The sequence below is a fragment of the Heterocephalus glaber genome, unplaced genomic scaffold, assembly GCF_053883595.1.
Source record: "Heterocephalus glaber isolate CG9 unplaced genomic scaffold, H.glaber_assembly_v1.0 deba00000621, whole genome shotgun sequence".
Lineage (NCBI taxonomy): Eukaryota > Metazoa > Chordata > Mammalia > Rodentia > Bathyergidae > Heterocephalus > Heterocephalus glaber.
This window is the reverse complement of record NW_028258153.1, coordinates 6672277-6682178: the sequence shown is the minus strand read 5'-3', so window position 1 is coordinate 6682178 and position 9902 is coordinate 6672277. Positions and strand designations below refer to the sequence as shown.

General features: G+C 45.3%; 1 protein-coding gene across 1 annotated transcript in view; it reads left to right on the top strand.

The window, feature by feature from the left end:
- The window catches only part of Pnkd (PNKD metallo-beta-lactamase domain containing), an 81575-nt gene that overhangs the window by 22029 nt on the left and 49644 nt on the right, over nucleotides 1-9902 (top strand). The window lies entirely within an intron of this gene.

Sequence of the window (9902 nt, the reverse complement as noted above, 5' to 3'; positions counted from 1 at the left end):
GGTTTTAAGCTAAATGGAATTTTCAAGTTTGAAACTTTAAATATGTAAACAGATGTGCAGCTTAGATTCTCTTCATGGAATTAGTCAATCATTACTTAACAATGGGGACTTGTTTGATGAGGGGATTTCATCGTGCAATCTTCCTAGAGTGTACTTATCCAAACTAGACTGCTGGCTCACTGGGTGATGTACTCTTATGGACCACCATCATACATGTGGTCCCTCTTTGTCATGTAACTCAGCACTGTACTTCATCCCAGAAAGCAGGTATGAAACCCTACATTGAAAAGATTACTATTTGTGCAAACTCTGAGCTGGCCCACCCCTGTAGCCACTCGGGAAGACTGCAGTTCCATCAGACGTGTGAGAGAAAGGGCTCAGAGAAGTAAAACTTCACCAGAGCTCTCCTGAGTTTGTGTGGTTCCAAAGTCCACCTTCTTCCCTTTATGAGAAGGCTGCCCAGCTAAGCAGCTATGTTGAAAGTGCTTATCACATGCTAATAGCTGCAGGTCAGCACCGCCTCTAAATGTCTTTCACAGCCTGTTGACACTTTCCTCTGTTGAATAGACAAGGATTGATTTGCCAAACCAAGGCTAGAAATTTAGGCACCTAGACAGCTAACTCTGTTGGGGAACCACCTGACACCAAACCAATCCCTAGGCATTTCTGCTTACATTATCTCCAGTGGCCAGTCTGTGCCTTTAGATAGAGCAAGATTTAGGAAGGAGGGACCCAGGGATTTATCTGGAGATTCATTTGCATAGTAAGCATAAATGAAAGCAATAAGTAAGTATAGTAAGCAAAATTACCACTTAAATTATATATTTCACACAAATTAAGAGATTTTTAAAAAATTGACCACACACTGTCACCTGGAAGCCAAATCCTAATACCGGGAACCAGCCCTCTCACTCCTTGGTCCTTTCAGATAGGAAAGAGGGAAGAGAAGGAGGAAGGGGAAACCAAAATGATTAAGATGTGCTACGTAACTGTACCATTCCCCCAAGATGAATGTAGTCATGTATTACAAACACATTCTAATAAAAAAAGAAACCAAATAAATTTTTGAAAAAAATTTAAAAAGAAACCAAAGGCCACTATGAGCTCTCTCAGTGGCCCACTCTCACTGGGCAGAGCATACTTCTCCTACCTTTAATAAATGTAAAACCTCACTATCTAGCGTCCGCCTCTGCATCTGCAGCCCCTGTGCCTGCAGCCCATCATGGCAGCATCCTTGAGTGGCTGCTGCACTGGTGCTCCAAAGTCGCTCCATTTGTGATCAGGATCGCTCAGAATGGGAGGGACGGTAGTGGTGAGGAAGGAGCCAGAGAGCCCTCACATCTTAGTCCAGTCAGATATTGTGTTGGGAAGTTTGGGCAAAGTAGGGTTTAAAGAATTTAGAGATGTGCATATTTCATGTAATAATTCTGATGGAGTCTGCTGTGTATGTCTCTTCATTAAAAAGACCCCATGACCACCACGATCATGGACCTGGTCTCAGGCAGGATCTTCGGACAGGGTCTTGCTGTGTGTCTTCAGATGTTACCATGGGAAGAACCCGGCATAGGGGGTCCCTGGATTACTTTATATACCCACTTGTGCTTCTATAATTGTCTCAATAAAATGCTTAATGAAAAAAAAAAAGACTGTCTCAAAAGAGAGAGAGAGAGAAAATTTTGGTGATAGCAAGGTTTAAACCCAAGGCATCTCATTGAGCTACATCCCCAGCCATTTTTATTATCATTGTTACTATTATTTTGAGACAGAGTCTCTCACTAAATCACTGAATTGCCCAAAGTGCTGGGATTACAGGTGTTCACCACCATGCCCAGCTTCAAAACAAAGTCTAATCTAAATCAGGTCTTAGTCTTAGGTGGATCTTTAAAGAATGTTTCCCTTTCTGGATCTTGTATTTTGTTTTTGTTTTTTGTTTTTTTTGGTACTGGGGATTGAACTCAGGCCCTTGTGCTTACGCAACAGGCAGCAAAACCACTGAGCTAAATCCCCGGCCCCATGTTTCTCTTTCTGATAGCACTGAGCCATCTGCTATAACAACCAGGAATGCTGTTTGTGTTGTTGTAGAAATAGAGGCCCTGTGTCTTTGGGTCTGAGACCTAATAAATGATTATAAATATATTATACACTGAAATCTTATTATCGGGTAGCCTGCTTCTAAAAGTGGCTCACCAGCTAAAAGTTACAGACTTCTGGGTTGCTCACCTTGCCACCTTGCCTTCTGGAGCTAGACTCCAGGCTCTTTATTTTGTCCTGTGGTACCGGGGATTGAACTCGGGTCCTTGTGTTTGTGAGGCAGGCAGCAGAACCACTGAGCTAAATCCCCAGCCCAGATTCCAGGTTCTTTTCATCTCAAACAAAAAAATTGAAAAAAAAAAAAAATTGAATGAAGCAAGCTAAAAAGCAGTGACGAAATTTATTCAAGAAAGCAAAAGTGAAGAATAAAGAGAAAAAGAGGGTAAGAGCAAAGCTTAAAGTACATCCTGCATCTGGGAAACACACTGTGAGTTATTGTGGAAATAATCCTGATGGCTGCCTTTCTTTTGTTTTTTTGGTACTGGGGATCGAACTCGGGACCTTGCACTTTCAAGGCAGGTGGCAGAACCACTGAGCTAAATCCATGGCAAGGCTGCCTTTCTTTTATACTGCCCAAACCTCAAGGAAACCCTCGAGAACTTGTAGATATGGGTCCTGAGAGGTGGTGCTGGCATACCAAGCCTCAGGCTGACTTCAGGTCTAGGCATCCTATTGAAAGCCTGCTCAAGAGGGAGAAGTCCACCAGGCTTTGGGAACTGTTTTGGAACACGTGTCCAGATTCTTGTAATGAACAAGTCACACCTACTTCACCAAGTAGCTTTTGCTACTCCCTAATCTCCTATCTCAGTCTTTTATTAGCTATAACTGGTAAAGCATGCTATTTTGGCTACCTGCCCAACACATGTACTATATATGTTTATTTGTCTAGACAGAACACTTTATTTATTTTTTAAAATTTTACTGGTACATTTTAGGTATACAATATAATGACATTCATCATTGGAGATTTGAACCTTTACATAATATATCTTGATTCTTATTTTTCTCCGTATACTTTTTTTTTTTTTTTAACAACTCCAAATCATCTTTTATTAATATAAAAAGGGCATGTTTGGGCCAGGGATTTAGCTCAGTGGTTTCGCCACCTGCTGCACAAGCGCAAGGACCCGAGTTCAATCCCCATACCAAAAAAAAAAAAAAAAGGGCATGTTTAGCAAAAGACACCAAGAAAAAAATTCTTTATGGCCCTGGAGACAAGGCAGAGAGGTGACAGGCCTTCTGAACCCCTTTGAGAGAGGAGGTCTGGGACAAAGTGGTGAGAAGTAATTGCAGAGTGATGGGGGCCACAGAAAGGAGAAAGCTCCAGATGGATGAGCACTGTTGGCAGATCATGGGTGGGACTCAGTGACCCCACTGTTAACTCTTGCAGGGTGAGCGCCCAGTTAGTGCTGCCAACTGGGGTGAGAGCCGCTCCCTGGTTTCTGGAGGGTTCCCACCAAGGCACACAGGACAGGAAGCCCAGGATAGGAAGTGCAACTTGGGGTGAAAGCCAGGGAGAAGCAGGTGCTCTGCAATGGCGGGAAAGGTCCAGACAGACACAGAGGCCAAGGTGCTTCCTGTTAGGTGTAGGCAGATACACTTCAGGTAGGAGTTCTGTAAGGGAACTGGTGGACAGGATTGTAGATTAGCTCACCCAACTATCCAACCCTTCAGTGTACTTCCACTTTCTACAGCCTGTACACTTCCTCTGGGTAGCCCCTTCCCAGAATGAACTCACCAGAGTAAACACAGCTTAATTGCACTCTCCCCCTTGCTAGATAGTGAAGCTGAAGGTGAACTGCACAGCCCTATACAATCTTCCTGGATCTCCTTGCACACACTTCATTCTCTACGCTTGGGCCTCTCTTAGTCCATTCCTCCTGCTATGGTAAAAACACCTTGGGGCTGGGGGTGTAGCTCAGTGGCAGAGCGCTTGTGTAGCCTGCTGCAGGCCCTGGGTTAGAGCCCCAGCACAGCAAATGAATGGTGCTCCTCTTAATTGTAAGACCCTCAACAGATTGTTAATTAAGCTCCTGCTGTCTGCCAGCCAGATAAGAATTTCCGGTGCTAGAGAAGACTAAACCGAAGGATTTGGCCCCTACTCCAGAAACTCACTATCTAGGGCCTGGGAAGGTAGCCGAGGGAGAGTACTCAGCTGGCTGTGCATAAGGCCCTGAGTTCCAACCCCAGATCTGCTGGGTGGGGGATTCACTTTAAACCACAGTCCCCTGAGTCCCACAGCCTGGCAACATAGTGAGACAGCCACCACCTGGTCACGATGATACAGGGAATAACACCAAAGGTGAAATATTATATCTCCCAACCTGTTAGCTATATGATACACAGAGCACTTGTTCTCTAAAAATCAAAGAATGTGTTCTAGGAACCGCAGAGGTTAAAAGTAAGAATATATTTATTGATAGGAAAGCTCCTGAGGGGCGGGGGAGGGGTCCCACGTGGGCAGCCAAGGACCCCAGTTTTACAGAGTGAAACCCACATGGGTACAATGTGGGCCACAGCCTTGATCATCCAATAAGATTACAAGTTTAGTCAGTGTGGTAATGGCGGTCCAATTGGGGAACAAATCATGTCATAAGCGTGGATGAAAAAAAAAATGAGGATTCTCCTAGGAAGTGGTGGGTCCGGAGGTCTCTAGTCACCCACCAGAGTGGTTGATGTCTATCTAGACTTCAGTGTTTGTTCTTTTTTTTTTTTTTTTTGGACCGGGGATTGAACCCCGGTCCTTGCGCTTGTGCAGCAGGTGGCGAAACCACTGAGCTAAATCCCGGCCCAGTGTTTGTTCTTTGAGGGAGTATGTAGGTCTGGTCATCTTGTCTTTATCTTTTTTGTTGTTGTTGTGTTTTTTTTTTTTTTTTTATCTTGTCTTTATCTTGAGGCCCGGTTTCCAACCGATATGTCTCTGGTCACAGCTGCGGTGTTTCACCCACATCCTGACCCTCTAGGGGACCTAGCCCTGACTGCCTATAATATTTCTACCTAACTCATCTGTCTATAATAACAAAACAAAAAAGCAAGAAATATGGCTGGGCAAGGAGATAGGGGGACACGAATTGAGGTCTTGGAGGGGACTGGCCATACCCCGGAGGCAGTGCTGCCGGTGTAGGTACGCAGGAGTTCCAGTTAAATTTCAACCTCAGATAAACAACAAATAAATCTTTTGCATAAATTTGGGAACACATACTCATGCTTTAGAAAGTACTTTTTGTTTATCTGAAGTTCAACTCCCACTGGGCATCTGGTATTTTTCTTACAGCCCCACCCTGGGTCAAGTCTGGAGCAGCAGGAAGGGGTGGGGAGTGAAAGGGATCAGCTGATGGCTATTTCAGGAACAGAGAATGAAAGGCACAGAGAGCGATGGGTGGGAGACCAGCAAGGGTGCCCCGGTGAAAGGCGCAGGGGGTGGAAGGGGACAATGTGATGGAAGTGGTGGCTCCATCCACAGACTAGGTCTGAGAGGATCCCAAAGCTGAGGTGAGGGCTGAAATCGCCCTAAACACAGAACATTTGGAGGTTCACTGACTCCCATCACAGAAACAGACTTTTTAGGATGCATCAGTAAGAGGCACAGGAGGGGCTTATTAAGCAGAAATTTTTGTGCACACAAAAGAGTGGAGTACAGCTGGGCACAGTGGCACATGCCTGTAATCCTAGCACTCTGGAGGCTGAGGTAGGAGGGTCACTGAATTCAAGGCCAGACTGACCACATTTGGGACTCTGTCTCAAAAAAACTCAAGAGTGAAGTGCAAGCCCTTAGAAGAGAGAGGTGCACTACAGTTTGGGAGTGGGAATATTTGCGTGTTTTCTGGCAGTGGAAATTTGGTATTTGACAATCTATAATCTCAATCTTGCCCTCCTCCCCCACCCACAGAAAGATAATGGGAAAGCCCACTTTACAGGTGAAAAGGTGGTCCATCTGGAAGTAAAAAGACAGTGGCCAAACACATTTGTACGTGAAAGGGAATTGCCCAGGTTTTTTGTATCTTGGGAGAAGAGAAAGGAAAAAACATTTTTTTTAAAACTGGGCTTGTAATCTGAACCTGGAGTTTTTATTTTTAAAATTGATTTTTCTTGTCTCCTTTTTACCTATCATTATTTCATCATTTATCCTACTTCATCTCCCCACCCAAGACTGATTGTTTGTTTATTTTGAGATGGGGTCTCCCTGTGTAGTTCAGGCTGGCTTTGAACTCACTATGTAGCCCAGGCTGGCCTCAACCTCATGGTGATCTTCCTGCCTAACCCTCCTGACTACAGGGATTACAGCTGTGCACCATCACACTTGGCTCCCTTAAGGGAGCCAGAAGGGCTGAAGGTCCGCCATCTATAACTGTTTTAGGCTGAGGAGGTGCATTGATCCTGCCCAGCCAGGTATCAAAGTATAAAGGAGATGATGATGGGTTTCATTGTTTGATGAACCATCCTCCTTTGATAGTTTGGAAAAGAGTGTAAGAACATTGACAAGTTATTTTCAAAGGGCTTTGTATTTGTGGAATTGAAGTATTTAACCCAGTTTGGGGTGAATATGCTACTTTCTCCCCTGAAGAGCAGGGACAACATCCCATTCAACCATAGGTCTCAGCACTGCTCTCCAATCATATGTGGAACTGAAATGATACAGGAAAACTGTAACTCCCAACCTGCCAGAACTCTTGTCCCCAGAAATTAAAGAATGAATTCCAAAGGACAAAGAAGGTTAAGAGTAGAAAAGGCTTATTGGGGAACAGGAATAGCTCCTGAGAGACAGGAGGGGGCCTGGAAGAGGGTTGCTAACCAGGCCCTTAGGGGTAATTTATACAGCAAAGTCACAAATGCGGGTACAATTCTAGTCAAACTATAATCAACCAATAAGATTACAGGTACAGCCGCTTAGCTAACATCAACCCAGTAGGGAAGCAGGCACAAAGCAAGGGCATATGGATGACATCATTAGCCTTAGTTTATCTATGACCTCTGAAACAGGAACACTGGGGAAGGGATGGGCCCAGCAGGTGTCTGAGGTATACCTGGATTTAATGGACTGAGTGGTACCAAATCACAGTATAATCTAAACTTTCCATTCATTCCTTAGGGAAGTATGTAAATCTGGCCAGTGCGATTTTAATCTTGAGACCTGGCCTTCTTCAGATGCTCCTCCTGCCACAGTTCTGATGTCTCCACATTTCACTGACTTCCTTAAAGCCCAGTCCCTCTCTGACTGTATATTAGTCTTAATCTAATTTAGCTGCCTACAGTAGGACCTTCCTGCTCTCAGATGGGGTGGGGAGATGGGCAGTCATAAATGATAGATGTTGGGGGTAAGGGTGTTAGAGTTTTTTCCCCTACAAATTAACTGTATTGTTCATAAGCATTGTCTAGCTCTTTCCTAAAGAAATAGAGAATAGAAAGAACAGTGAATTTGGCTGGGGATTTAGCTCAGTGGTTCTGCCGCCTGCCTCACAAGCACAAGGTCCTGAGTTCGATCCCCGGCACCAAAAAAAAAAAAATGAATAGTGAGTTTGGGTGTCCCAGGAACAACGCTTTGGTGCTAGTGGCTCCTGGCCCCATCTCCTCACCTGCAAACAGCTTTCATCGCATTGCTCTTTCCCACCGCCTGTGACTGTGGAAACCCAGATGAAACCATCTAAGAAAGGTACTGTCCATGCCAAATGCCTCAGACCTGGCTAGTAGTGGAAGTGGGTTACAATGAGAGGAAGCTGGGGCCACAGGACCAATCTTCCCTGACCATCTGAATCAGCTGAGGTGTTTGTGAAAACAGGAAGATTCCTTTAGGAATCCCTCTCTCCAGACTGTGAATCAGAATCTTCAGGGAAGCATAAACGTACACACCAAAGGTGAATCACCAGCCAGCAGCAGCCAGCTCTGGGTCTGAATCCAAGTTCAAATCACCTGTGGTTGTGGGATCTTGGGGATATTACTGCACAGAGCCTTGGTATCCTCATCTGCGAAAAAAAAAAGTAATAATATAGAATAGTTGTATTAAAAATAGCAGTTGTCAAATGCATGGGGCAGAGTTACAACTGTCCTTTGTTACTGTTGTGGAGACAGAAGCTCCGTGAGCCTCTCAGTGATGAGCACGACCTCCGGTTTGGAAAGGCTAAACCAGAGCAGGTCGGAAGAGTTTGCTGAAGCCTGGCTTCTCAGCAGGGCCATGCTCTGGTGGCACCCTCACACCCTGTATACACTGTCAGCTACACCTTGGCCTCCTGGGCCAGACAGCCCAAGGAGTTTTCAGGAATTTTCTTATGCAGTGCTGGAGATGTCACCCAGGGCCTCAGACACTCTAGGGGCCTGCATTCTGCCACTGAGCTACACTCCAGGGCTCTACATCCCACAGACACAGCTTTCTTTCTTTTTCTTTTCTTTCCTTTTTTTTTTTTCTGTACCAAGGATTGAACTCAGGACCTTGTGCTTGTGAGGCAGGCGGCAAAACCACTGAGCTAAATTCCTGGCCCTCCTTTTCTTTTTTTTTGTACCAGGGATTGAACTCGGGACCTAGCACTTTTGAGGCAGATGGCAGCAGAACTACTGAGCTAAATCCCCTGCCCCCTTGCTTTGTTTTTTTGAGACAGAGTCTCTACATAATCCAGATTGCCCTTAAACTCACAATGATCCTCCTCACACTGGGCTCTGGGGATCCTCTCTAGGTTCCTTTTGCCCTGAACAAAGAACTGGACAAAACAAGCACAAAAGGTAGTGGGGTTTTACTTTTTTTTGTTGTTGTTGTTTTTTTGGTACCGGGGATCAAACTCGGGTCCTTGTGCTTGCGAGGCAGGCGACGGAACCACTGGACTAAATCCCCGGCCCGATTCCTTCTTCTTTTTTTTTTTTTTGGTACCGGAGATCGAACTTGGGACCTTGCGCTTGCGAGGCAGGCTCTTGAACCACTGAGCTAAATCCCCAGCCCTGGGTTTTACATTTATTAAAGGTAGGAAAAGAAACATGCCCTGCAGAGTGAGTGTGGGCCAATTAATGTGGGAAAAGAGCTCAATGGTGACTGCTTTTTATATCTCCCACTCCTCAGGCTAAAGTCAGGTCTAGGCCATCCTATCAAAACCCTGTTTGAGTTCTCATGAAAAGACCTGAAGAGCGCAGTCTCTGGTCTCAGGTGCAGGGCTTTGAGAAATGTTCTGCGCATATGTCCTAGAACTCCATGATTGACAGGTCATGCCATGCTGTCCTGCTGAATTCCTGCCTCAGCCTCCCAGAGTGTTGTAATTACAGGCATGCACCACCACGCTGGACTCTAAATTTCAAAGTCAGGATTTAAATTGCCTAGGCTGGTCCTGAACTTGAATTTGTAATCTTCCTGCCTCAGCCTCATGAGAAGCTGGAGTTACAGGCCTGGGCCACTGCACCAGCCTCTCTTTCCTCCTTGACCAATTTAAATCCCAGTATTATAATCATTCTTTGCAAATGTCCTAAATTCTGCCACATGATTCTCAGCAGCAGAACCTCAGCTCTGTACCTAGACAGTTGAAAAGGGAAAAAAATGAGCAACAGCCCTGGCTGACCTCACTTTAATTCATTAAAACTTGGGTCTTCCCCATCAGTTCACAGTAATCTTCCCACCGACTTTTCCAGTTCCTTGAAAACTCCAGTACCTTCTCTGCAGCCTGGTTCTCAGCCTTGACCTTGCTTCCTGTGTCACCGAGCAAAGGAAAGCAATCAGAGACCAGTGCCACCTCTGTCTCCACTCAGATGTCCAACAGGCAACTGCTTCTCAGACTTCAGGGTGCAGACAGATCAGGTGGGAATCTTGCTAAGGTGCAGATTCTGCATCAGGCAGTTGA